This window comes from Phalangium opilio, unplaced genomic scaffold, assembly GCF_054372755.1.
Source record: "Phalangium opilio isolate 3A_F unplaced genomic scaffold, DU_Popi_V2 ptg001170l_1, whole genome shotgun sequence".
NCBI lineage: Eukaryota > Metazoa > Arthropoda > Arachnida > Opiliones > Phalangiidae > Phalangium > Phalangium opilio.
Genome location: NW_028324255.1, coordinates 4,326,494 through 4,352,624, shown reverse-complemented (window position 1 = coordinate 4,352,624; position 26,131 = coordinate 4,326,494). Strand labels below are relative to the sequence as shown.

Here is a 26,131-nt window from a genome sequence, read left to right as displayed (position 1 = left end):
AAAAAGTCAAAGTTTTTCCACAATACCTGACAACATTTTAAATTCTAAGCTTCCGTGGCGCAATGCTTAGTGCGTTCGGCTGTTAACCGAAAGGTTGGTGGTTCGAGCCCATCCGGGAGCGGTGTTGTGTGGTCTCAGATGTGACGTAAAAAGTCAAAGTTTTTCCACAATACCTGACGGCCATTCCCTTTTTTGGGCTTCCGTGGCGCAATGGTTAGCGCGTTCGGCTGTTATCCGAAAGGTTGGTGGCTCAAGCCTAGCCGAGAACGTTGGTGTGAAGTGTTATAAGTAACGTTAAAAGTCAAAGTTTTTCCACAATACCTGACGACGATATAATTTTTGGGCTTCCGTTGCGCAATGGTTAAAGCGTTCATCTATTAACCGAAAGGTTGGTGGTTCGAGCCCACCCGGGAGCGGTGTTGTGAGATCTCAAAAGTAACGTAAAAAGCCAAAGTTTTTCCACAATACCTGACAACATTTTAAATTCTAAGCTTCCATGGCGCAATGCTTAGTGCGTTCGGCTGTTAACCGAAAGGTCGGTGGTTCGAGCCCACCCGGGAGCGGTGTTGTGAGATCTCAAACGTAACGTAAAAAGCCAAAGTTTTTCCAAAATACCTGACAACATTTTAAATTCTAAGCTTCCGTGGCGCAATGTTTTGTGCTTTCGTCTGTTAACTGAAAGAGTGGTGGTTCGAGCCCATCCGGGAGCGGTGTTGTGAGGTGTCAGCTGTAACCCAGAATATAAAAGTTTTTCCACAATACCTGAAGACCATTTAATTTTTGGGCTTCCTTTTCGCAATGGTTATCACGTTCATCTGTTAACCGAAAGGTTGGTCGTTCGAGCCCACCCGGGAGCGGTGTTGTGAGATCTCAAATGTAACGTAAAAAGCCAAAGTTTTTCCACAATACCTGACAACATTTTAAATTCTAAGCTTCCGTGGCGCAATGCTTAGTGCGTTCGGCTGTTAACCGAATGGTTGGTGGTTCGAGCCCATCCGGGAGCGGTGTTGTGAGGTCTCAGATGTGACGTAAAAAGTCAAAGTTTTTCCACAATACCTGACGACGATATTATTTTTGGGCTTCCGTTGCGCAATGGTTATCGCGTTCATCTGTTAACCGAAAGGTTGTTGGTTCGAGCCCACCCGGGAGCGGTGTTGTGAGATCTCAAAAGTAACGTAAAAAGCCAAAGTTTTTCCACAATACCTGACAACATTTTAAATTCTAAGCTTCCGTGGCGCAATGCTTAGTGCGTTCGGCTGTTAACCGAAAGGTCGGTGGTTCGAAGCCACCCGGGAGCGGTGTTGTGAGGTCTCAGATGTGACGTAAAAAGTCAAAGTTTTTCCACAATACCTGACAACATTTTAAATTCTAAGCTTCCATGGCGCAATGCTTATTGCGTTCGGCTGTTAACCGAAAGGTCGGTGGTTCGAGCCCACCCGGAGTGGTGTTGTGAGATCTCAAAAGTAACGTAAAAAGCCAAAGTTTTTCCAAAATACCTGACAACATTTTAAATTCTAAGCTTCCGTGGCGCAATGTTTTGTGCTTTCGTCTGTTAACCGAAAGGGTGGTGGTTCGAGCCCATCCGGGAGCGGTGTTGTGAGGTGTCAGCTGTAACCCAGAATATAAAAGTTTTTCCACAATACCTGAATACCATTTAATTTTTGGGCTTCCTTTTCGCAATGGTTATCACGTTCATCTGTTAACCGAACGGTCGGTGGTTCGAGCCCACCCGGGAGCGGTGTTGTGAGGCCTCAGATGTGACGTAAAAAGTCAAAGTTTTCCCACAATACCTGACGAACATTTATTTTTTGGGCTTCCGTGGCGCAAAGGTTAGCGCATTCGGCTGTTAACCGAAAGGTTGGTGGTTCGAGCCCATCCCGGAGCGGTGTTGTGGAGTCCCAGATGTGACGTAAAAAGTCAAAGTTTTTCCACAATACCTGACGGCCAATTAATTTTTGGGCTTCCGTGGCGCAATGGCTATCGCGTTCGGCTGTTAATCGAAAGGTTGGTGGTTCCAGCCCACCCGGGAGAGGTGTTGTGAGGTCTCAGATGTAGCGTAAAAAGTCATAAGTTTTCCACAATACATGACAACATTTTAAATTCTAATTTTCCGTGGCGCAATGCTTAGTGCGTTCGGCTGTTAACCGAATGGTTGGTGGTTCGAGCCCATGCGGAAGCGGTGTTGTGAGGTCTCAGATGTGACGTAAAAAGTCAAAGTTTTTCCACAATACCTGACAACCATTTAATTTCTGAGCTTCCGTGGCTCAATGGTTAGCGCGTTCGGCTGTTAACCGAAAGGTAGGTCGTTCGAGCCCACCCGGGAGCGGTGTTGTGAGATCTCAAATGTAACGTGAAAAGTCAAAGTTTTTCCACAATACCTGACAACATTTTAAATTCTAAGCTTCCGTGGCGCAATGCTTAGTGCGTTCGGCTGTTAACCGAAAGGTTGGTGGTTCGAGCCCATCCAGGAGCGGTGTTGTGAGGTCTCAGATGTGTCGTAAAAAGTCAAAGTTTTTCCACAATACCTGACAACCATTGAATTTCTGAGCTTCCGTGGCTCAATGGTTAGCGCGTTCGGCTGTTAACTGAAAGGTTGGTGGTTCGAGCCCATGTGGGAGCGGTGTTGTGAGGTCTCAGATGTGACGTAAAAAGTCAAAGTTTTTCCATAATACCTGACGACGTTACAATTTTTGGGCTTCCGTTGCGCAACGGTTATCGCGTTCATCTGTTAACCGAAAGGTTGGTGGCTCGAGCCCACCCGGGAGCGGTGTTGTGAGATCTCAAAAGTAACGTAAAAAGCCAAAGTTTTTCCACAATACCTGACAACATTTTAAATTCTAAGCTTCCGTGGCGCAATGCTTAGTGCGTTCGGCTGTTAACCGAAAGGTCGGTGGTTCGAAGCCACCCGGGAGCGGTGTTGTGAGGTCTCAGATGTGACGTAAAAAGTCAAAGTTTTTCCACAATACCTGACAACATTTTAAATTCTAAGCTTCCATGGCGCAATGCTTATTGCGTTCGGCTGTTAACCGAAAGGTCGGTGGTTCGAGCCCACCCGGAGTGGTGTTGTGAGATCTCAAAAGTAACGTAAAAAGCCAAAGTTTTTCCAAAATACCTGACAACATTTTAAATTCTAAGCTTCCGTGGCGCAATGTTTTGTGCTTTCGTCTGTTAACCGAAAGGGTGGTGGTTCGAGCCCATCCGGGAGCGGTGTTGTGAGGTGTCAGCTGTAACCCAGAATATAAAAGTTTTTCCACAATACCTGAATACCATTTAATTTTTGGGCTTCCTTTTCGCAATGGTTATCACGTTCATCTGTTAACCGAACGGTCGGTGGTTCGAGCCCACCCGGGAGCGGTGTTGTGAGGCCTCAGATGTGACGTAAAAAGTCAAAGTTTTCCCACAATACCTGACGAACATTTATTTATTGGGCTTCCGTTGCGCAATGGTTAGCGCATTCGGCAGTTAACCGAAAGGTTGGTGGTTCGAGCCCAATCCCGGCGCGGTGTTGTGAGATCTCAAAAGTAACGTAAAAAGCCAAAGTTTTTCCACAATACCTGACAACATTTTAAATTCTAAGCTTCCGTGGCGCAATGCTTAGTGCGTTCGGCTGTTATCCGAAAGGTTGGTGGTTCGAGCCCATCCGGGAGCGGTGTTGTGTGGTCTCAGATGTGACGTAAAAAGTCAAAGTTTTCCCACAATACCTGACGAACATTTATTTTTTGGGCTTCCGTGGCGCAAAGGTTAGCGCATTCGGCTGTTAACCGAAAGGTTGGTGGTTCGAGCCCATCCCGGAGCGGTGTTGTGGAGTCCCAGATGTGACGTAAAAAGTCAAAGTTTTTCCACAATACCTGACGGCCAATTAATTTTTGGGCTTCCGTGGCGCAATGGCTATCGCGTTCGGCTGTTAATCGAAAGGTTGGTGGTTCCAGCCCACCCGGGAGAGGTGTTGTGAGGTCTCAGATGTAGCGTAAAAAGTCATAAGTTTTCCACAATACATGACAACATTTTAAATTCTAAGCTTCCGTGGCGCAATGCTTAGTGCGTTCGGCTGTTAACCGAATGGTTGGTGGTTCGAGCCCATGCGGAAGCGGTGTTGTGAGGTCTCAGATGTGACGTAAAAAGTCAAAGTTTTTAAACAATACCTGACAACCATTTAATTTCTGAGCTTCCGTGGCTCAATGGTTAGCGCGTTCGGCTGTTAACCGAAAGGTAGGTCGTTCGAGCCCACCCGGGAGCGGTGTTGTGAGATCTCAAATGTAACGTGAAAAGTCAAAGTTTTTCCACAATACCTGACAACATTTTAAATTCTAAGCTTCCGTGGCGCAATGCTTAGTGCGTTCGGCTGTTAACCGAAAGGTTGGTGGTTCGAGCCCATCCAGGAGCGGTGTTGTGAGGTCTCAGATGTGTCGTAAAAAGTCAAAGTTTTTCCACAATACCTGACAACCATTGAATTTCTGAGCTTCCGTGGCTCAATGGTTAGCGCGTTCGGCTGTTAACTGAAAGGTTGGTGGTTCGAGCCCATGTGGGAGCGGTGTTGTGAGGTCTCAGATGTGACGTAAAAAGTCAAAGTTTTTCCATAATACCTGACGACGTTACAATTTTTGGGCTTCCGTTGCGCAACGGTTATCGCGTTCATCTGTTAACCGAAAGGTTGGTGGCTCGAGCCCACCCGGGAGCGGTGTTGTGAGATCTCAAAAGTAACGTAAAAAGCCAAAGTTTTTCCACAATACCTGACAACATTTTAAATTCTAAGCTTCCATGGCGCAATGCTTTGTGCGTTCGGCTGTTAACCGACAGGTCGGTGGTTCGAGCCCATCCGGGAGCGGTATTGTGAGGCCTCAGATGTGACGTAAAAAGTCAAAGTTTTCCCACAATACCTGACGAACATTTATTTTTTCGGCTTCCATGGCGCAATGCTTAGTGCGTTCGGCTGTTAACCGAAAGGTCGGTGGTTCGAGCCCATCCGGGAGCGGTGTTGTGAGGCCTCAGATGTGACGTAAAAAGTCAAAGTTTTTCCACAATACCTGACGACGATATAATTTTTGGGCTTCCGTTGCGCAATGGTTATCGCGTTCATCTGTTAACCGAAAGGTTGGTGGTTCAAGCTCACCCAGGAGAGGTGTTGTGGGGTCTCAGATGTAGCGTAAAAAGTCATAAGTTTTCCACAATACCGGACAACCATTGAATTTCTGAGCTTCCGTGGCGCAATGGTTAGCGCGTTCGGCTGTTAACCGAAAGGTTGGTGGTTCGAGCCCACCCGGGAGCGGTGTTGTGAGATTTCAAATGTAACGTAAAAAGCCAAAGTTTTTCAACAATACTTGACGACCATTTAATTTTTGGGCTTCCGTGGTGCAATGGTTAGCGCGTTCGGCTCTTAACCGAAAGGTTGGTGGTTCGAGCCCACCCGGGAGCGGTGTTGTGAGGTCTCAGATGTAACGTAAAAAGTCAGTGTTTTTGCACAATACCAGACGAACATTTAATTTTTGGGCTTCCGTGGTGCAATGGTTAGCGCGTTCGGCTGTTAACCGAAAGTTTGGTGGTTCGAGCCCATCCGGGAGCGGTGTTGTGAGGTCTCAGATGTAACGTAAAACGTCGGAGCTTTTCCACAATGCCTGACGAAAATCTAATTTTTGGGCTTCCGTGGCGTAAAGTTTAGCGCGTTCAGCTGTTAACCGAAAGGTTGGTGGTTCGAGCCCACCCGGGAGAGATGTTGTGGGGTCTCAGATGTAGCGTAAAAAGTCATAAGTTTTCCACAATACCTGACAACCATTTAATTTCTGAGCTTCCGTGGCTCAATGGTTAGCGCGTTCGGCTATTAACCGAAAGGTTGGTGGGTCGAGCCCACCCGGGAGCGGTGTTGCGAGATCTCAAATGTAACGTAAAAAGCCAAAGTTTTTCAGCAATACCTGACGACCATTTAATTTTTGGGCTTCCGTGGCGCAATGGTTAGCGCATTCGGCTGTTAACCGAAAGGTTGGTGGTTCGAGCCCATCCCGGAGCGGTGTTGTGAGATCTCAGATGTGACGTAAAAAGTCAAAGTTTTTCCACAATACCTGACGACGATATAATTTTTGGGCTTCCGTTGCGCAATGGTTATCGCGTTCGGCTGTTAACCGAAAGGTTGGTCGTTCGAGCCCACCCGGGAGCGGTGTTGTGAGATCTCAAATGTAACGTGAAAAGTCAAAGTTTTTCCACAATACCTGACTACATTTCAAATTCTAAGCTTCCGTGGCGCAATGCTTAGTGCGTTCGGCTGTTAACCGAAAGGTTGGTGGTTCGAGCCCATCCGGGTGCGGTGTTGTGAGGTCTCAGATATGACGTTAAAAGTCAAAGTTTTTCCACAATACCTGACGGACATTTAATTTTTGGGCTTCCGTGGCGCAATGGTTAGCGCGTTCGGCTGTTAATCGAAAGGTTGGTGGTTCCAGCCCACCCGGGAGAGGTGTTGTGGGGTCTCAGATGTAGCGTAAAAAGTCAAAAGTTTTCCGCAATACCTGACAACATTTTAAATTTTAAGCTTCCGTGGCGCAATGCTTAGTGCGTTCGGCTGTTAACCAAAAGGGTGGTGGTTCGAGCCCATCCGGGAGCGGTGTTGTGAGGTGTCAGCTGTAACCCAGAATATAAAAGTTTTTCCACAATACCTGAAGACCATTTAATTTTTGGGCTTCCTATGCGCCATGGTTATCGCGTTCATCTGTTAACCGAACGGTTGGTCGTTCGAGCCCACCCGGGAGCGGTGTTGTGAGATCTCAAATGTAACGTAAAAAGTCAAAGTTTTTCCACAATACCTGACGAACGTTTAATTTTTGGGCTTCCGTTGCGCAATGGTTATCGCGTTCATCTGTTAACCGAAAGGTTGGTGGTTCCAGCCCACCCGGGAGAGGTGTTGTGGGGTCTAAGATGTAGCGTAAAAAGTCATAAGTTTTCCACAATACATGACAACATTTCAAATTCTAATTTTCCGTGGCGCAATGCTTAGTGCGTTCGGCTGTTAACCGAATGGTTGGTGGTTCGAGCCCATCCGGGAGCGGTGTTGTGAGGTCTCAAATGTAACGTGAAAAGTCAAAGTTTTTCCACAATACCTGACAACATTTTAAATTCTAAGCTTCCGTGGCGCAATGTTTAGTGCGTTCGGCTGTTAACCGAAAGGTCGGTGGTTCGAGCCCATCCGGGAGCGGTTTTGTGAGGCCTAAGATGTGACGTAAAAGGTCAAAGTTTTCCCACAATACCTGACGAACATTTATTTTTTCGGCTTTCGTGGCGCAATGGTTAGCGCATTCGGCTGTTAACCGAAAGGTTGGTGGTTCGAGCCCATCCCGGAGCGGTGTTATGAGATCTCAGATGTGACGTAAAAAGTCAAAGTTTTTCCACAATACCTGACGACGATATAATTTTTGGGCTTCCGTTGCGCAATGGTTATCGCGTTCATCTGTTAACCGAAAGGTTGGTGGTTCGAGTCCACCCAGGAGCGGTGTTGTGAGATCTCAAAAGTAACGTAAAAAGCCAAAGTTTTTCCACAATACCTGACAAAATTTTAAATTCTAAGCTTCCATGGCGCAATGCTTAGTGCGTTCGGCTGTTAACCGAAAGGTCGGTGGTTCGAGCCCATCCGGGAGCGGTTTTGTGAGGCCTAAGATGTGACGTAAAAGGTCAAAGTTTTCCCACAATACCTGACGAACATTTATTTTTTCGGCTTTCGTGGCGCAATGGTTAGCGCATTCGGCTGTTAACCGAAAGGTTGGTGGTTCGAGCCCATCCCGGAGCGGTGTTATGAGATCTCAGATGTGACGTAAAAAGTCAAAGTTTTTCCACAATACCTGACGACGATATAATTTTTGGGCTTCCGTTGCGCAATGGTTATCGCGTTCATCTGTTAACCGAAAGGTTGGTGGTTCGAGTCCACCCAGGAGCGGTGTTGTGAGATCTCAAAAGTAACGTAAAAAGCCAAAGTTTTTCCACAATACCTGACAACATTTTAAATTCTAAGCTTCCATGGCGCAATGCTTAGTGCGTTCGGCTGTTAACCGAAAGGTCGGTGGTTCGAGCCCACCCGGTGTTGTGAGGCCTCAGATGTGACTTAAAAAGTCAAAGTTTTCCCACAATACCTGACGAACATTTATTTTTTGGGCTTCCGTGGCGCAAAGGTTAGCGCATTCGGCTGTTAACCGAAAGGTTGGTGGTTCGAGCCCATCCCGGAGCGGTGTTGTGGAGTCCCAGATGTGACGTAAAAAGTCAAAGTTTTTCCACAATACCTGACGGCCAATTAATTTTTGGGCTTCGGTGGCGCAATGGTTATCGCGTTCGGCTGTTAATCGAAAGGTTGGTGGTTCCAGCCCACCCGGGAGAGGTGTTGTGAGGTCTCAGATGTAGCGTAAAAAGTCATAAGTTTTCCACAATACATGACAACATTTTAAATTCTAGTTTTCCGTGGCGCAATGCTTAGTGCGTTCGGCTGTTAACCGAATGGTTGGTGGTTCGAGCCCATGCGGAAGCGGTGTTGTGAGGTCTCAGATGTGACGTAAAAAGTCAAAGTTTTTCCACAATACCTGACAACCATTTAATTTCTGAGCTTCCGTGGCTCAATGGTTAGCGCGTTCGGCTGTTAACCGAAAGGTAGGTCGTACGAGCCCACCCGGGAGCGGTGTTGTGATATCTCAAATGTAACGTGAAAAGTCAAAGTTTTTCCACAATACCTGACAACATTTTAAATTCTAAGCTTCCGTGGCGCAATGCTTAGTTCGTTCGGCTGTTAACCGAATGGTTGGTGGTTCGAGCCCATCCAGGAGCGGTGTTGTGAGGTCTCAGATGTGTCGTAAAAAGTCAAAGTTTTTCCACAATACCTGACAACCATTGAATTTCTGAGCTTCCGTGGCTCAATGGTTAGCGCGTTCGGCTGTTAACTGAAAGGTTGGTGGTTCGAGCCCATGTGGGAGCGGTGTTGTGAGGTCTCAGATGTGACGTAAAAAGTCAAAGTTTTTCCATAATACCTGACGACGTTACAATTTTTGGGCTTCCGTTGCGCAACGGTTATCGCGTTCATCTGTTAACCGAAAGGTTGGTGGCTCGAGCCCACCCGGGAGCGGTGTTGTGAGATCTCAAAAGTAACGTAAAAAGCCAAAGTTTTTCCACAATACCTGACAACATTTTAAATTCTAAGCTTCCATGGCGCAATGCTTTGTGCGTTCGGCTGTTAACCGACAGGTCGGTGGTTCGAGCCCATCCGGGAGTGGTGTTGTGAGGCCTCAGATGTGAGGTAAAAAGTCAAAGTTTTCCCACAATACCTGACGAACATTTATTTTTTCGGCTTCCGTGGCGCAATGGTTAGCGCATTCGGCTGTTAACCGAAAGGTTGGTGGTTCGAGCCCATCCCGGAGCGGTGTTATGAGATCTCAGATGTGACGTAAAAAGTCAAAGTTTTTCCACAATACCTGACGACGATATAATTTTTGGGCTTCCGTTGCACAAGGGTTATCGCGTTCATCTGTTAACCGAAAGGTTGGTGATTCGAGCCCTCCCGAGAGCGGTGTTGTGAGATCTCAAAAGTAACGTAAAAAGCCAAAGTTTTTCCACAATACCTGACAACATTTTAAATTCTAAGCTTCCGTGGCGCAATGCTTAGTGCGTTCGGCTGTTAACCGAAAGGTTGGTGGTTCGAGCCCATCCAGGAGCGGTGTTGTGAGGTCTCAGATGTGTCGTAAAAAGTCAAAGTTTTTCCACAATACCTGACAACCATTGAATTTCTGAGCTTCCGTGGCTCAATGGTTAGCGCGTTCGGCTGTTAACTGAAAGGTTTGTGGTTCGAGCCCATGTGGGAGCGGTGTTGTGAGGTCTCAGATGTGACGTAAAAAGTCAAAGTTTTTCCATAATACCTGACGACGTTACAATTTTTGGGCTTCCGTTGCGCAACGGTTATCGCGTTCATCTGTTAACCGAAAGGTTGGTGGCTCGAGCCCACCCGGGAGCGGTGTTGTGAGATCTCAAAAGTAACGTAAAAAGCCAAAGTTTTTCCACAATACCTGACAACATTTTAAATTCTAAGCTTCCATGGCGCAATGCTTTGTGCGTTCGGCTGTTAACCGACAGGTCGGTGGTTCGAGCCCATCCGGGAGCGGTGTTGTGAGGCCTCAGATGTGACGTAAAACGTCAAAGTTTTCCCACAATACCTGACGAACATTTATTTTTTCGGCTTCCGTGGCGCAATGGTTAGCGCATTCGGCTGTTAACCGAAAGGTTGGTGGTTCGAGCCCATCCCGGAGCGGTGTTATGAGATCTCAGATGTGACGTAAAAAGTCAAAGTTTTTCCACAATACCTGACGACGATATAATTTTTGGGCTTCCGTTGCACAAGGGTTATCACGTTCATCTGTTAACCGAAAGGTTGGTGATTCGAGCCCTCCCGAGAGCGGTGTTGTGAGATCTCAAAAGTAACGTAAAAAGCCAAAGTTTTTCCACAATACCTGACAACAATCTAAATTCTAAGCTTCCTTGGTGCAATGCTTAGTGCGTTCGGCTGTTAACCGAAAGGTTGGTGGTTCGAGCCCATCCGGGACCGGTGTTGTGAGGTCTCAGATATGACGTAAAAGTCAAAGTTTTTCCACAATACCTGACGGCCATTTAATTTTTGGGCTTCTGTGGCGCAATGGTTAGCGCGTTCGGCTGTTAATCGAAAGGTTGGTGGTTCCAGCCCACCCGGGAGAGGTGTGAGGTCTCAGATGTAGCGTAAAAAGTCAAAGTTTTTCCACAATACCAGACAACCATTTAATTTCTGAGCTTCCGTGGCTCAATGGTTAGCGCGTTCGGCTGTTAACCGAAAGGTTGGTCGTTCGAGCCCATCCCGGAGCGGTGTTATGAGATCTCAGATGTGACGTAAAAAGTCAAAGTTTTTCCACAATACCTGACGACGATATAATTTTTGGGCTTCCGTTGCGCAATGGTTATCGCGTTCATCTGTTAACCGAAAGGTTGGTGGTTCGAGCCCACCCAGAAGCGGTGTTGTGAGATCTCAAAAGTAACGTAAAAAGCCAAAGTTTTTCCACAATACCTGACAACATTTTAAATTCTAAGCTTCTATGGCGCAATGCTTAGTGCGTTCGGCTGTTAACCGAAAGGTCGGTGGTTCGAGCCCACCCGGGAGCGGTGTTGTGAGGCCTCAGATGTGACGTAAAAAGTCAAAGTTTTCCCACAATACCTGACGAACATTTATTTTTTGGGCTTCCGTGGCGCAAAGGTTAGCGCATTCGGCTGTTAACCGAAAGGTTGGTGGTTCGAGCCCATCCCGGAGCGGTGTTGTGGAGTCCCAGATGTGACGTAAAAAGTCAAAGTTTTTCCACAAAACCTGACGGCCATTTAATTTTTGGGCTTCCGTGGCGCAATGGTTAGCGCGTTCGGCTGTTAATCGAAAGGTTGGTGGTTCCAGCCCACCCGGGAGAGGTGTTGTGAGGTCTCAGATGTAGCGTAAAAAGTCATAAGTTTTCCACAATACATGACAACATTTTAAATTCTAATTTTCCGTGGCGCAATGCTTAGTGCGTTCGGCTGTTAACCGAATGGTTGGTGGTTCGAGCCCATGCGGGAGCGGTGTTGTGAGGTCTCAGATGTGACGTAAAAAGTCAAAGTTTTTCCACAATACCTGACAACCATTTAATTTCTGAGCTTCCGTGGCTCAATGGTTAGCGCGTTCGGCTGTTAACCGAAAGGTTGGTCGTTCGAGCCCATCCGGAGCGGTGTTATGAGATCTCAGATGTGACGTAAAAAGTCAAAGTTTTTCCACAATACCTGACGACGATATAATTTTTGGGCTTCCGTTGCGCAATGGTTATCGCGTTCATCTGTTAACCGAAAGGTTGGTGGTTCGAGCCCACCCAGGAGCGGTGTTGTGAGATCTCAAAAGTAACGTAAAAAGCCAAAGTTTTTCCACAATACCTGACAACATTTTAAATTCTAAGCTTCCATGGCGCAATGCTTAGTGCGTTCGGCTGTTAACCGAAAGGTCGGTGGTTTGAGCCGACCCGGGAGCGGTGTTGTGAGGCCTCAGATGTGACGTAAAAAGTCAAAGCTTTTCCACAATACCTGACGGCCATTTAATTTTTGGGCTTCCGTGGCGCAATGGTTAGCGCGTTCGGCTGTTAATCGAAAGGTTGGTGGTTCCAGCCCACCCGGGAGAGGTGTTGTGAGGTCTCAGATGTAGCGTAAAAAGTCATAAGTTTTCCACAATACATGACAACATTTTAAATTCTAATTTTCCGTGGCGCAATGCTTAGTGCGTTCGGCTGTTAACCGAATGGTTGGTGGTTCGAGCCCATGCGGGAGCGGTGTTGTGAGGTCTCAGATGTGACGTAAAAAGTCAAAGTTTTTCCACAATACCTGACAACCATTTAATTTCTGAGCTTCCGTGGCTCAATGGTTAGCGCGTTCGGCTGTTAACCGAAAGGTTGGTCGTTCGAGCCCACCCGGGAGTGGTGTTGTGAGATCTCAAATGTAACGTGAAAAGTCAAAGATTTTCCACAATACCTGACAACATTTTAAATTCTAAGCTTCCGTGGCGCAATGCTTAGTGCGTTCGGCTGTTAACCGAAAGGTTGGTGGCTCGAGCCCACCCGGGAGCGGTGTTGTGAGATCTCAAAAGTAACGTGAAAAGTCAAAGATTTTCCACAATACCTGACAACATTTTAAATTCTAAGCTTCCGTGGCGCAATGCTTAGTGCGTTCGGCTGTTAACCGAAAGGTTGGTGGTTCGAGCCCATCCGGGAGCGGTGTTGTGAGGTCTCAGATGTGTCGTAAAAAGTCAAAGTTTTTCCACAATACCTGACAACCATTGAATTTCTGAGCTTCCGTGGCTCAATGGCTAGCGCGTTCGGCTGTTAACTGAAAGGTTGGTGGTTCGAGCCCATGCGGGAGCGGTGTTGTGAGGTCTCAGATGTGACGTAAAAAGTCAAAGTTTTTCCACAATACCTGACGACGATATAATTTTTGAGCTTCCGTTGCGCAAGGGTTATCGCGTTCATCTGTTAACCGAAAGGTTGGTGGCTCGAGCCCACCCGGGAGCGGTGTTGTGAGATCTCAAAAGTAACGTAAAAAGCCAAAGTTTTTCCACAATACCTGACAACATTTTAAATTCTAAGCTTCCATGGCGCAATGCTTTGTGCGTTCGGCTGTTAACCGAAAGGTCGGTGGTTCGAGCCCATCCGGGAGCGGTGTTGTGAGGCCTCAGATGTGACGTAAAAAGTCAAAGTTTTCCCACAATACCTGACGAACATTTATTTTTTCGGCTTCCGTGGCGCAATGGTTAGCGCATTCGGCTGTTAACCGAAAGGTTGGTGGTTCGAGCCCATCCCGGAGCGGTGTTATGAGATCTCAGATGTGACGTAAAAAGTCAAAGTTTTTCCACAATACCTGACGACGATATAATTTTTGAGCTTCCGTTGCGCAAGGGTTATCGCGTTCATCTGTTAACCGAAAGGTTGGTGATTCGAGCCCTCCCGAGAGCGGTGTTGTGAGATCTCAAAAGTACGTAAAAAGCCAAAGTTTTTCCACAATACCTGACAACAATTTAAATTCAAAGCTTCCTTGGTGCAATGCTTAGTGCGTTTGGCTGTTAACCGAAAGGTTGGTGGTTCGAGCCCATCCGGGAGCGGTGTTGTGAGGTCTCAGATGTGACGTAAAAAGTCAAAGTTTTTCCACAATACCTGACAACCATTGAATTTCTGAGCTTCCGTGGCTCAATGGTTAGCGCGTTCGGCTTTTAACTGAAAGGTTAGTGGTTCGAGCCCATCCGGGAGCGGTGTTGTGAAGTCTCAGATGTGACGTAAAAAGTAAGTTTTTCCACAATACCTGACGACGGTATAATTTTGGGCTTCCGTTGCGCAATGGTTATCGCGTTCATCTGTTAACCGAAAGGTTGGTGGTTCTAGCCCTCCCGGGAGCGGTGTTGTGAGATCTCAAAAGTACCGTAAAAAGCCAAAGTTTTTCCACAATACCTGACAACAATTTAAATTCTAAGCTTCCTTGGCGCAATGCTTAGTGCGCTCGGCTGTTAACCGAAAGGTTGGTGGTTCGAGCCCATCCGGTAGCGGTGTTGTGAGGTCTCAGATGTGATGTAAAAAGTCAAAGTTTTTTTACAATACCTGACAACCATTGAATTTCTGAGCTTCCGTGGCTCAATGGTTAGCGCGTTCGGCTGTTAACTGAAAGGTTGGTGGTTCGAGCCCATCCGGGAGCGGTGTTGTGAAGTCTCAGATGTGACGTAAAAAGTCAAAGTTTTTCCAGAATATATGACGACGATATAATTTTGGGCTTCCGTTGCGCAATGGTTATCGCGTTCATCTGTTAACCGAAAGGTTGGTGGTTCGAGCCCACCCGGGAGCGGTGTTGTGAGATCTCAAAAGTAACGTAAAAAGCCAAACTTTTTCCACAATACCTGACAACATTTTAAATTCTAAGCTTCCATTGCGCAATGCTTAGTGCGTTCGGCTGTTAACCGAAAGGTCGGTGGTTCGAGCCCATCCGGGAGCGGTGTGGTGAGGCCTCAAATGTGACGTAAAAAGTCAAAGTTTTCCCACAATACCTGACAACCATTGAATTTCTGAGCTTCCGTGGCTCAATGGTTAGCGCGTTCGGCTGTTAACTGAAAGGTTGGTGGTTCGAGCCCATGTGGGAGCGGTGTTGTGAGGTCTCAGATGTGACGTAAAAAGTCAAAGTTTTTCCATAATACCTGACGACGTTACAATTTTTGGGCTTCCGTTGCGCAACGGTTATCGCGTTCATCTGTTAACCGAAAGGTTGGTGGCTCGAGCCCACCCGGGAGCGGTGTTGTGAGATCTCAAAAGTAACGTAAAAAGCCAAAGTTTTTCCACAATACCTGACAACATTTTAAATTCTAAGCTTCCATGGCGCAATGCTTTGTGCGTTCGGCTGTTAACCGACAGGTCGGTGGTTCGAGCCCATCCGGGAGCGGTGTTGTGAGGCCTCAGATGTGACGTAAAAAGTCAAAGTTTTCCCACAATACCTGACGAACATTTATTTTTCGGCTTCCGTGGCGCAATGGTTAGCGCATTCGGCTTTTAACCGAAAGGTTGGTGGTTCGAGCCCATCCCGGAGCGGTGTTATGAGATCTCAGATGTGACGTAAAAAGTCAAAGTTTTTCCACAATACCTGACGACGATATAATTTTTGGGCTTCCGTTGCACAAGGGTTATCGCGTTCATCTGTTAACCGAAAGGTTGGTGATTCGAGCCCTCCCGAGAGCGGTGTTGTGAGATCTCAAAAGTAACGTAAAAAGCCAAAGTTTTTCCACAATACCTGACAACAATTTAAATTCTAAGCTTCCTTGGTGCAATGCTTAGTGCGTTCGGCTGTTAACCGAAAGGTTGGTGGTTCGAGCCCATCCGGGAGCGGTGTTGTGAGGTCTCAGATATGACGTAAAAGTCAAAGTTTTTCCACAATACCTGACGGCCATTTAATTTTTGGGCTTCTGTGGCGCAATGGTTAGCGCGTTCGGCTGTTAATCGAAAGGTTGGTGGTTCCAGCCCACCCGGGAGAGGTGTGAGGTCTCAGATGTAGCGTATAAAGTCATAAGTTTTCCACAATACATGACAACATTTTAAATTCTAATTTTCCGTGGCGCAATGCTTAGTGCGTTCGGCTGTTAACCGAATGGTTGGTGGTTCGAGCCCATGCGGGAGCGGTGTTGTGAGGTCTCAGATGTGACGTAAAAAGTCAAAGTTTTTCCACAATACCTGACAACATTTTAAATTCTAAGCTTCCGTGGCGCAATGCTTAGTGCGTTCGGCTGTTAACCGAAAGGTTGGTGGTTCGAGCCCATCCAGGAGCGGTGTTGTGAGGTCTCAGATGTGTCGTAAAAAGTCAAAGTTTTTCCACAATACCTGACAACCATTGAATTTCTGAGCTTCCGTGGCTCAATGGTTAGCGCGTTCGGCTGTTAACTGAAAGGTTGGTGGTTCGAGCCCATGCGGGAGCAGTGTTGTGAGGTCTCAGATGTGACGTAAAAAGTCAAAGTTTTTCCATAATACCTGACGACGTTACAATTTTTGGGCTTCCGTTGCGCAACGGTTATCGCGTTCATCTGTTAACCGAAAGGTTGGTGGCTCGAGCCCACCCGGGAGCGGTGTTGTGAGATCTCAAAAGTAACGTAAAAAGCCAAAGTTTTTCCACAATACCTGACAACATTTTAAATTCTAAGCTTCCATGGCGCAATGCTTAGTGCGTTCGGCTGTTAACCGACAGGTCGGTGGTTCGAGCCCATCCGGGAGCGGTGTTGTGAGGCCTCAGATGTGACGTAAAAAGTCAAAGTTTTCCCACAATACCTGACGAACATTTATTTTTTCGGCTTCCGTGGCGCAATGGTTAGCGCATTCGGCTGTTAACCGAAAGGTTGGTGGTTCGAGCCCATCCCGGAGTGGTGTTATGAGATCTCAGATGTGACGTAAAAAGTCAAAGTTTTTCCACAATACCTGACGACGATATAATTTTTGGGCTTCCGTTGCACAAGGGTTATCGCGTTCATCTGTTAACCGAAAGGTTGGTGATTCGAGCCCTCCCGAGAGCGGTGTTGTGAGATCTCAAAAGTAACGTAAAAAGCCAAAGTTTTTCCACAATACCTGACAACATTTTAAATTCTAAGCTTCCATGGCGCAATGCTTAGTGCGTTCGGCTGTTAACCGAAAGGTCGGTGGTTCGAGCCCATGCGGGAGCGGTGTTGTGAGGTCTCAGATGTGACGTAAAAAGTCAAAGTTTTTCCACAATACCTGACAACCATTTAATTTCTGAGCTTCCGTGGCTCAATGGTTAGCGCGTTCGGCTGTTAACCGAAAGGTTGGTCGTTCGAGCCCATCCCGGAGCGGTGTTATGAGATCTCAGATGTGACGTAAAAAGTCAAAGTTTTTCCACAATACCTGACGACGATATAATTTTTGGGCTTCCGTTGCGCAATGGTTATCGCGTTCATCTGTTAACCGAAAGGTTGGTGGTTCGAGCCCACCCAGGAGCGGTGTTGTGAGATCTCAAAAGTAACGTAAAAAGCCAAAGTTTTTCCACAATACCTGACAACATTTTAAATTCTAAGCTTCCATGGCGCAATGCTTAGTGCGTTCGGCTGTTAACCGAAAGGTCGGTGGTTCGAGCCCACCCGGGAGCGGTGTTGTGAGGCCTCAGATGTGACGTAAAAAGTCAAAGTTTTTCCACAATACCTGACGGCCATTTAATTTTTGGGCTTCCGTGGCGCAATGGTTAGCGCGTTCGGCTGTTAATCGAAAGGTTGGTGGTTCCAGCCCACCCGGGAGAGGTGTTGTGAGGTCTCAGATGTAGCGTAAAAAGTCATAAGTTTTCCACAATACATGACAACATTTTAAATTCTAATTTTCCGTGGCGCAATGCTTAGTGCGTTCGGCTGTTAACCGAATGGTTGGTGGTTCGAGCCCATCCGGGAGCGGTGTTGTGAAGTCTCAGATGTGACGTAAAAAGTAAAAGTTTTTCCACAATACCTGACGACGGTATAATTTTGGGCTTCCGTTGCGCAATGGTTATCGCGTTCATCTGTTAACCGAAAGGTTGGTGGTTCTAGCCCTCCCGGGAGCGGTGTTGTGAGATCTCAAAAGTACCGTAAAAAGCCAAAGTTTTTCCACAATACCTGACAACAATTTAAATTCTAAGCTTCCTTGGCGCAATGCTTAGTGCGCTCGGCTGTTAACCGAAAGGTTGGTGGTTCGAGCCCATCCGGGAGCGGTGTTGTGAGGTCTCAGATGTGATGTAAAAAGTCAAAGTTTTTTTACAATACCTGACAACCATTGAATTTCTGAGCTTCCGTGGCGCAATGGTTAGCGCATTCGGCTGTTAACCGAAAGGTTGGTGGTTCGAGCCCATCCCGGAGTGGTGTTATGAGATCTCAGATGTGACGTAAAAAGTCAAAGTTTTTCCACAATACCTGACGACGATATAATTTTTGGGCTTCCGTTGCACAAGGGTTATCGCGTTCATCTGTTAACCGAAAGGTTGGTGATTCGAGCCCTCCCGAGAGCGGTGTTGTGAGATCTCAAAAGTAACGTAAAAAGCCAAAGTTTTTCCACAATACCTGACAACATTTTAAATTCTAAGCTTCCATGGCGCAATGCTTAGTGCGTTCGGCTGTTAACCGAAAGGTCGGTGGTTCGAGCCCATGCGGGAGCGGTGTTGTGAGGTCTCAGATGTGACGTAAAAAGTCAAAGTTTTTCCACAATACCTGACAACCATTTAATTTCTGAGCTTCCGTGGCTCAATGGTTAGCGCGTTCGGCTGTTAACCGAAAGGTTGGTCGTTCGAGCCCATCCCGGAGCGGTGTTATGAGATCTCAGATGTGACGTAAAAAGTCAAAGTTTTTCCACAATACCTGACGACGATATAATTTTTGGGCTTCCGTTGCGCAATGGTTATCGCGTTCATCTGTTAACCGAAAGGTTGGTGGTTCGAGCCCACCCAGGAGCGGTGTTGTGAGATCTCAAAAGTAACGTAAAAAGCCAAAGTTTTTCCACAATACCTGACAACATTTTAAATTCTAAGCTTCCATGGCGCAATGCTTAGTGCGTTCGGCTGTTAACCGAAAGGTCGGTGGTTCGAGCCCACCCGGGAGCGGTGTTGTGAGGCCTCAGATGTGACGTAAAAAGTCAAAGTTTTTCCACAATACCTGACGGCCATTTAATTTTTGGGCTTCCGTGGCGCAATGGTTAGCGCGTTCGGCTGTTAATCGAAAGGTTGGTGGTTCCAGCCCACCCGGGAGAGGTGTTGTGAGGTCTCAGATGTAGCGTAAAAAGTCATAAGTTTTCCACAATACATGACAACATTTTAAATTCTAATTTTCCGTGGCGCAATGCTTAGTGCGTTCGGCTGTTAACCGAAAGGTCGGTGGTTCGAGCCCATGCGGGAGCGGTGTTGTGAGGTCTCAGATGTGACGTAAAAAGTCAAAGTTTTTCCACAATACCTGACAACCATTTAATTTCTGAGCTTCCGTGGCTCAATGGTTAGCGCGTTCGGCTGTTAACCGAAAGGTTGGTCGTTCGAGCCCATCCCGGAGCGGTGTTATGAGATCTCAGATGTGACGTAAAAAGTCAAAGTTTTTCCACAATACCTGACGACGATATAATTTTTGGGCTTCCGTTGCGCAATGGTTATCGCGTTCATCTGTTAACCGAAAGGTTGGTGGTTCGAGCCCACCCAGGAGCGGTGTTGTGAGATCTCAAAAGTAACGTAAAAAGCCAAAGTTTTTCCACAATACCTGACAACATTTTAAATTCTAAGCTTCCATGGCGCAATGCTTAGTGCGTTCGGCTGTTAACCGAAAGGTCGGTGGTTCGAGCCCACCCGGGAGCGGTGTTGTGAGGCCTCAGATGTGACGTAAAAAGTCAAAGTTTTTCCACAATACCTGACGGCCATTTAATTTTTGGGCTTCCGTGGCGCAATGGTTAGCGCGTTCGGCTGTTAATCGAAAGGTTGGTGGTTCCAGCCCACCCGGGAGAGGTGTTGTGAGGTCTCAGATGTAGCGTAAAAAGTCATAAGTTTTCCACAATACATGACAACATTTTAAATTCTAATTTTCCGTGGCGCAATGCTTAGTGCGTTCGGCTGTTAACCGAATGGTTGGTGGTTCGAGCCCATCCGGGAGCGGTGTTGTGAAGTCTCAGATGTGACGTAAAAAGTAAAAGTTTTTCCACAATACCTGACGACGGTATAATTTTGGGCTTCCGTTGCGCAATGGTTATCGCGTTCATCTGTTAACCGAAAGGTTGGTGGTTCTAGCCCTCCCGGGAGCGGTGTTGTGAGATCTCAAAAGTACCGTAAAAAGCCAAAGTTTTTCCACAATACCTGACAACAATTTAAATTCTAAGCTTCCTTGGCGCAATGCTTAGTGCGCTCGGCTGTTAACCGAAAGGTTGGTGGTTCGAGCCCATCCGGGAGCGGTGTTGTGAGGTCTCAGATGTGATGTAAAAAGTCAAAGTTTTTTTACAATACCTGACAACCATTGAATTTCTGAGCTTCCGTGGCGCAATGGTTAGCGCATTCGGCTGTTAACCGAAAGGCTGGTGGTTCGAACCCATCCCGGAGCGGTGTTGTGAGATCTCAGACGTGACGTAAAAAGTCAAAGTTTTTCCAGAATACCTGACGACGATATAATTTTGGGCTTCCGTTGCGCAATGGTTATCGCGTTCATCTGTTAACCGAAAGGTTGGTGGTTCGAGCCCTCCCGGGAGCGGTGTTGTGAGATCTCAAAAGTAACGTATAAAGCCAAAGTTTTTCCACAATACCTGACAACATTTTAAATTCTAAGCTTCCGTGGCGCAATGCTTAGTGCGTTCGGCTGTTAACCGAAAGGTTGGTGGTTCGAGCCAATCCGGGAGCGGTGTTGTGAGGTCTCAGATGTGACGTAAAAAGTCAAAGTTTTTCCACAATACCTGACAACCATTTAATTTCTGAGCTTCCGTGGCTCAATGGTTAGCGCGTTCGGCTGTTAACCGAAAGGTTGGTCGTTCGAGCCCACCCGGGAGCGGTGTTGTGAGATATCAAATGTAACGTGAAAAGTCAAAGTTTCAATTCAATTCAATTCAAAATGTTTATTTTATTTGCATTACAGATACAGTATGCCACAATACCTGACAACAATTTAAATTTTAAGCTTCCTTGACGCAATGTTTAGTGCGTTCGGCTGTTAACCGAAAGGTTGGTGGTTCGAGCCCATCCGGGAGCGGTGTTGTGAGGTCTCAGTTGTGACGTATAATTTTGGGCTTCCGTTGCGCAATGGTTATCGCGTTCATCTGTTAACCGAAAGGTTGGTGGTTCTAGCCCTCCCGGGAGCGGTGTTGTGAGATCTCAAAAGTACCGTAAAAAGCCAAAGTTTTTCCACAATACCTGACAACAATTTAAATTCTAAGCTTCCTTGGCGCAATGCTTAGTGCGCTCGGCTGTTAACCGAAAGGTTGGTGGTTCGAGCCCATCCGGGAGCGGTGTTGTGAGGTCTCAGATGTGATGTAAAAAGTCAAATTTTTTTTTACAATACCTGACAACCATTGAATTTCTGAGCTTCCGTGGCGCAATGGTTAGCGCATTCGGCTGTTAACCGAAAGGTTGGTGGTTCGAACCCATCCCGGAGCGGTGTTGTGAGATCTCAGACGTGACGTAAAAAGTCAAAGTTTTTCCAGAATACCTGACGACGATATAATTTTGGGCTTCCGTTGCGCAATGGTTATCGCGTTCATCTGTTAACCGAAAGGTTGGTGGTTCGAGCCCTCCCGGGAGCGGTGTTGTGAGATCTCAAAAGTAACGTATAAAGCCAAAGTTTTTCCACAATACCTGACAACATTTTAAATTCTAAGCTTCCGTGGCGCAATGCTTAGTGCGTTCGGCTGTTAACCGAAAGGTTGGTAGTTCGAGCCAATCCGGGAGCGGTGTTGTGAGGTCTCAGATGTGACATAAAAAGTCAAAGTTTTTCCACAATACCTGACAACCATTTAATTTCTGAGCTTCCGTGGCTCAATGGTTAGCGCGTTCGGCTGTTAACCGAAAGGTTGGTCGTTCGAGCCCACCCGGGAGCGGTGTTGTGAGATATCAAATGTAACGTGAAAAGTCAAAGTTTCAATTCAATTCAATTCAAAATGTTTATTTTATTTGCATTACAGATACAGTATGCCACAATACCTGACAACAATTTAAATTCTAAGCTTCCTTGACGCAATGCTTAGTGCGTTCGGCTGTTAACCGAAAGGTTGGTGGTTCGAGCCCATCCGGGAGCGGTGTTGTGAGGTCTCAGTTGTGACGTAAAAAGTCAAAGTTTTTCCACAATACCTGACAACCATTGAATTTCTGAGCTTCCGTGGCTCAATGGTTAGCGCGTTCGGCTGTTAACTGAAAGGTTGGTGGTTCGAGCCCATCCGGGAGCGGTGTTGTGAAGTCTCAGATGTGACGTAAAAAGTCAAAGTTTTTCCACAATACCTGAAGACGATATAATTTTGGGCTTCCGTTGCGCAATGGTTATCGCGTTCATCTGTTAACCGAAAGGTTGGTGGTTCGCGCCCTTCCGGGAGCGGTGTTGTGAGATCTCAAAAGTAACGTAAAAAGCCAAAGTTTTTCCACAATACCTGACATCAATTTAAATTCTAAGCTTCTTTGGCGCAATGCTTAGTGCGCTCGACTGTTAACCGAAAGGTTGGTGGTTCGAGCCCACCCGGGAGCGGAGTTGTGAGGCCTCAGATGTGACGTAAAAAGTCAAAGTTTTCCCACAATACCTGACGAACATTTATTTTTTCGGCTTCCGTGGCGCAATGGTTAGCGCATTCGGCTGTTAACCGAAAGGTTGGTGGTTCGAGCCCATCCCGGAGTGGTGTTATGAGATCTCAGATGTGACGTAAAAAGTCAAAGTTTTTCCACAATACCTGACGACGATATAATTTTTGGGCTTCCGTTGCGCAATGGTTATCGCGTTCATCTGTTAACCGAAAGGTTGGTGGTTCGAGCCCTCCCGGGAGCGGTGTTGTGAGATCTCAAAAGTAACGTATAAAGCCAAAGTTTTTCCACAATACCTGACAACATTTTAAATTCTAAGCTTCCATTGCGCAATGCTTAGTGCGTTCGGCTGTTAACCGAAAGGTCGGTGGTTCGAGCCCATCCGGGAGCGGTGTGGTGAGGCCTCAAATGTGACGTAAAAAGTCAAAGTTTTCCCACAATACCAACGAACGTTTATTTTTTGGGCTTCCGTGGCGCAATGGTTAGCGCATTCGGCTGTTAACCGAAAGGTTGGTGGTTCGAACCCATCCCGGAGCGGTGTTGTGAGATCTCAGACGTGACGTAAAAAGTCAAAGTTTTTCCACAATACCTGACGACGATATAATTTTTGGGCTTCCGTTGCGCAATGGTTATCGCGTTCATCTGTTAACCGAAAGGTTGGTGGTTCGAGCCCTCCCGGGAGCGGTGTTGTGAGATCTCAAAAGTAACGTATAAAGCCAAAGTTTTTCCACAATACCTGACAACATTTTAAATTCTAAGCTTCCGTGGCGCAATGCTTAGTGCGTTCGGCTGTTAACCGAAAGGTTGGTGGTTCGAGCCAATCCGGGAGCGGTGTTGTGAGGTCTCAGATGTGACGTAAAAAGTCAAAGTTTTTCCACAATACCTGACAACCATTTAATTTCTGAGCTTCCGTGGCTCAATGGTTAGCGCGTTCGGCTGTTAACCGAAAGGTTGGTCGTTCGAGCCCACCCGGGAGCGGTGTTGTGAGATCTCAAATGTAACGTGAAAAGTCAAAGTTTTTCCACAATACCTGACAACAATTTAAATTCTAAGCTTCCTTGACGCAATGCTTAGTGCGTTCGGCTGTTAACCAAAAGGTTGGTGGTTCGAGCCCATCCGGGAGCGGTGTTGTGAGGTCTCAGATGTGACGTAAAAAGTAAAAGTGTTTCCACAATACCTGACAACCATTGAATTTCTGAGCTTCCGTGGCTCAATGGTTAGCGCGTTCGGCTGTTAACTGAAAGGTTGGTGGTTCGAGCCCATCCGGGAGCGGTGTTGTGAAGTCTCAGATGTGACGTAAAAAGTCAAAGTTTTTCCACAATACCTGACGACGATATAATTTTGGGCTTCCGTTGCGCAATGGTTATCGCGTTCATCTGTTAACCGAAAGGTTGGTGGTTCGAGCCCACCCGGGAGCGGTGTTGTGAGATCTCAAAAGTAACGTAAAAAGCCAAACTTTTTCCACAATACCTGACAACATTTTAAATTCTAAGCTTCCATTGCGCAATGCTTAGTGCGTTCGGCTGTTATCCGAAAGGTCGGTGGTTCGAGCCCATCCGGGAGCGGTGTTTTGAGGCCTCAGATGTGACGTAAAAAGTCAAAGTTTTCCCACAATACCTGACGAACGTTTATTTTTTGGGCTTCCGTGGCGCAATGGTTAGCGCATTCGGCTGTTAACCGAAAGGTTGGTGGTTCGAGCCCATCCCGGACCGGTGTTGTGAGATCTCAGACGTGACGTAAAAAGTCAAAGTTTTTCCACAATACCTGACGACGATATAGTTTTTGGGCTTCCGTTGCGCAATGGTTATCGCGTTCATCTGTTAACCGAAAGGTTGGTGGTTCGAGCCCTCCCGGGAGCGGTGTTGTGAGATCTCAAAAGTAACGTATAAAGCCAAAGTTTTTCCACAATACCTGACAACATTTTAAATTCTAAGCTTCCGTGGCGCAATGCTTAGTGCGTTCGGCTATTAACCTAAAGGTTGGTGGTTCGAGCCAATCCGGGAGCGGTGTTGTGAGGTCTCAGATGTGACGTAAAAAGTCAAAGTTTTTCCACAATACCTGACAACCATTTAATTTCTGAGCTTCCGTGGCTCAATGGTTAGCGCGTTCGGCTGTAAACCGAAAGGTTAGTCGTTCGAGCCCACCCGGGAGCGGTGTTGTGAGATCTCAAATGTAACGTGAAAAGTCAAAGTTTTGCCACAATACCTGACAACAATTTAAATTCTAAGCTTCCTTGACGCAATGCTTAGTGCGTTCGGCTGTTAACCGAAAGGTTGGTGGTTCGAGCCCATCCGGGAGCGGTGTTGTGAGGTCTCAGATGTGACGTAAAAAGTCAAAGTTTTTCCACAATACCTGACAACCATTGAATTTCTGAGCTTCCGTGGCGCAATGGTTAGCGCATTCGGCTGTTAACCGAAAGGTTGGTGGTTCGAACCCATCCCGGAGCGGTGTTGTGAGATCTCAGACGTGACGTAAAAAGTCAAAGTTTTTCCAGAATACCTGACGACGATATAATTTTGGGCTTCCGTTGCGCAATGGTTATCGCGTTCATCTGTTAACCGAAAGGTTGGTGGTTCGAGCCCTCCCGGGAGCGGTGTTGTGAGATCTCAAAAGTAACGTATAAAGCCAAAGTTTTTCCACAATACCTGACAACATTTTAAATTCTAAGCTTCCGTGGCGCAATGCTTAGTGCGTTCGGCTGTTAACCGAAAGGTTGGTGGTTCGAGCCAATCCGGGAGCGGTGTTGTGAGGCCTCAGATGTGACGTAAAAAGTCAAAGTTTTCCCACAATACCTGACGAACATTTATTTTTTCGGCTTCCGTGGCGCAATGGTTAGCGCATTCGGCTGTTAACCGAAAGGTTGGTGGTTCGAGCCCATCCCGGAGTGGTGTTATGAGATCTCAGATGTGACGTAAAAAGTCAAAGTTTTTCCACAATACCTGACGACGATATAATTTTTGGGCTTCCGTTGCGCAATGGTTATCGCGTTCATCTGTTAACCGAAAGGTTGGTGGTTCGAGCCCTCCCGGGAGCGGTGTTGTGAGATCTCAAAAGTAACGTATAAAGCCAAAGTTTTTCCACAATACCTGACAACATTTTAAATTCTAAGCTTCCATTGCGCAATGCTTAGTGCGTTCGGCTGTTAACCGAAAGGTCGGTGGTTCGAGCCCATCCGGGAGCGGTGTGGTGAGGCCTCAAATGTGACGTAAAAAGTCAAAGTTTTCCCACAATACCAACGAACGTTTATTTTTTGGGCTTCCGTGGCGCAATGGTTAGCGCATTCGGCTGTTAACCGAAAGGTTGGTGGTTCGAACCCATCCCGGAGCGGTGTTGTGAGATCTCAGACGTGACGTAAAAAGTCAAAGTTTTTCCACAATACCTGACGACGATATAATTTTTGGGCTTCCGTTGCGCAATGGTTATCGCGTTCATCTGTTAACCGAAAGGTTGGTGGTTCGAGCCCTCCCGGGAGCGGTGTTGTGAGATCTCAAAAGTAACGTATAAAGCCAAAGTTTTTCCACAATACCTGACAACATTTTAAATTCTAAGCTTCCGTGGCGCAATGCTTAGTGCGTTCGGCTGTTAACCGAAAGGTTGGTGGTTCGAGCCAATCCGGGAGCGGTGTTGTGAGGTCTCAGATGTGACGTAAAAAGTCAAAGTTTTTCCACAATACCTGACAACCATTTAATTTCTGAGCTTCCGTGGCTCAATGGTTAGCGCGTTCGGCTGTTAACCGAAAGGTTGGTCGTTCGAGCCCACCCGGGAGCGGTGTTGTGAGATCTCAAATGTAACGTGAAAAGTCAAAGTTTTTCCACAATACCTGACAACAATTTAAATTCTAAGCTTCCTTGACGCAATGCTTAGTGCGTTC

At 46.7% G+C, this 26,131-nt stretch overlaps 3 non-coding genes across 3 annotated transcripts; all 3 read left to right on the top strand.

Moving 5' to 3' along the window:
• Nucleotides 1–5,340: 5,340 nt before the first annotated feature.
• Nucleotides 5,341–5,413, top strand: TRNAK-CUU (transfer RNA lysine (anticodon CUU)). Its single transcript has one exon. It is a non-coding gene; the product is annotated as a tRNA-Lys (tRNA).
• A 368-nt stretch (nt 5,414–5,781) lies between these two features.
• TRNAN-AUU (transfer RNA asparagine (anticodon AUU)) lies at nt 5,782–5,854 on the top strand. The gene has a single exon. It is a non-coding gene; the product is annotated as a tRNA-Asn (tRNA).
• An 18,486-nt stretch (nt 5,855–24,340) lies between these two features.
• TRNAY-GUA (transfer RNA tyrosine (anticodon GUA)) lies at nt 24,341–24,413 on the top strand. Its single transcript has one exon. It is a non-coding gene; the product is annotated as a tRNA-Tyr (tRNA).
• Nucleotides 24,414–26,131: the final 1,718 nt, after the last annotated feature.